Raw genomic sequence first — 2,241 nt, forward strand, 5'->3', positions numbered from 1 at the left:
TAAGGATAAAAGACAATCGATATTGGTAAAAAGTTGAAATTATAATCACGATGCAATAACAAGAAATAAAAGCATACTTGCAAGCATGGAATAATAATATGTGAGTACAATATTATACAAATGAATGACAATGATATAAAAATATGAATATACAAATCAAAATACACATAATGGCAATGATCACTTAATATATGTCACTTAAATACCAACATTAATAATCAAACGAATGAAATAAATAACATAAAACCATTTAAAATAAACAATGAGACAATTTCAAATAAATAATACGTAAGAAATAAGTTTAAAATAGATATTATAAAAGAAATTTAATGTGAATGGTATAAAACAACTTAAAATAATTAATATACAAAACAATTTAAAATAAAATAAAGCAACTTAAAATAAATAATATATAACAATTTAAAATAACATATAGAAAGTCTAACATAAATAATATGTAAAAGAAAATTTAAAATAAATAATATTTAAAAATATAAAACAGTTTAATAATAAACAAAAAATTTAAAACAACTAACATATAAAACAGTATAAACTAAATAAAATATGTAAAAATATTTAAAATAAATAATATATAATAAAACAGTTTAAAGTATAGGGTCAAGGATTGAATTGGGATTAAAATAAAATTAGAGGGTCAAATTTAAAAAAAGAATCAGGTCCCAAACGAAACCCGCGCAAAAGTACGAGGGCTGAATGTGCAATAAATCCAATCCTTAGACACGCGTCCTTTTCCCAGGGAATCAACGAGCCAGGGACTAATTTGAAAAGGTAAACAAATCCTGTGGTTCGCTTTAAAATATAAAAAGTACACAAAGGACTAAATAAAATCAAATCGAAAATGTGAAAGAGATGAAATGAATATTCGCCCACTTTTAGAAAATGCGCGGATCTTGAGGCCTACGCTGGTTGGGTCGCGGGTCTGGCACCTAAATGGCACCGTTTAGCATCCGAAAATAAAGCACCAAAACGGTGCCGTTTTACAAGCTTATAAAATTAATTTCTTTTGACAAAAATTCATTTAGTCTCTGCTCTAAAAAAAACTGCTTTCCCCATTTTTTCTCTAAAAAGGGTTTGGGGCTGGCCAAAAGGGTTCAATGGCTCTCCGTCGTGGCCCCGCCGTGAACGACGGTTAGAGACACGCGGATCTGGCCCTTTTTTAAGCCCTTTCCAAACCCTTTCCCTTTTCTCTTTAAATAAAAAATAAAAAAAATCTAGATCTAGGATATTCAAAACGGAAATAAGAGAGAAAAAGAGGGAAAAAATGTAAATAGCGAAGGGAAGCCTTCATTTTCGTTGCTTTTTCGACCCTCGTCGGAACCCGAATGGGTTTTATGAAATTTGGATTGCTGGAAATCCCCACAATGAAGGAAGACGCGCCTAAAGGTAGGATTTTTATCCTTTTCTACACATTCATTCCAAAATAAGAAATAAAAATAGTAAAAATAAAATTAAATAGATCTTTGAAACTTTTGTTCTTTTGATTCTGATGATTGTATATTTTCGTGTATTCTCTCTGTAACCAAAAAATACAACCTTGTATGGCTTTATATAGCCGAAATAAAAAGAAAGAAAAATACATTCTTTTTGCCATTTTGTGCTGTTATTTTAGCCTGATTTGCAGGTACAAGGCGACGTAGAGGCGTACGGGCGTGCTAACGTGGCGAGGTGGTCGTGGTTGCGGCGCAAGGAGGCCATACATGGAGTAGTTGGCTGCGGCACAAGGGCTAGGGTTTGCTGCAAACATGGTTTGAGCTTTGGGCTATTTGGGCCAATGTAATTGGGTCTTAGGGTTTTATTAGTTTTGGGTTTTAAATTGGGCTTTCCATATTGTAATGGACTGTATGAAAATTTGGGCTTTTATTCCTGTTTATTATTTTTTGTGGGTCTTAGGCCAGGGCGAAATTGGGCCTCTACACAAGGAATGAAAATCCAATTTGTGTTTATTGAAAGGTCTAAGATGAAGGAAGGACTTAAAACTAAAGGCTTTTAAGAAGTCATAATTTGGTTTGCTTGCGAACAACATCCCATGAGGATATTATTGTGAATAGCTTTAGTGGCTGTCGGTTCATGATGAACACAGTTGAATAGAATGCATAATTGTAGAAGGTTAAAGGATTGAAGGTTGTGTAAGCAATGTGAGCCCAATCTCAACAACTTGGCAACTAAGCTATTTTAAGAAAGTGTTTGATGGCATATTAATCTATGAATAATACAATTATA

At 32.4% G+C, this 2,241-nt stretch overlaps 1 long non-coding RNA gene across 1 annotated transcript; it reads left to right on the forward strand.

Annotated features, from left to right (window-relative positions):
* The first annotated feature begins 858 nt into the window (after positions 1-858).
* LOC107961507 (uncharacterized) lies at positions 859-2,002 on the forward strand. Its single transcript, XR_001701314.2, has 2 exons — positions 859-1,404; positions 1,643-2,002. It is a non-coding gene; the product is annotated as an uncharacterized lncRNA (long non-coding RNA).
* The last annotated feature ends 239 nt before the right edge of the window (positions 2,003-2,241 follow it).

The sequence above is a fragment of the Gossypium hirsutum genome, chromosome A05, assembly GCF_007990345.1.
Source record: "Gossypium hirsutum isolate 1008001.06 chromosome A05, Gossypium_hirsutum_v2.1, whole genome shotgun sequence".
NCBI lineage: Eukaryota > Viridiplantae > Streptophyta > Magnoliopsida > Malvales > Malvaceae > Gossypium > Gossypium hirsutum.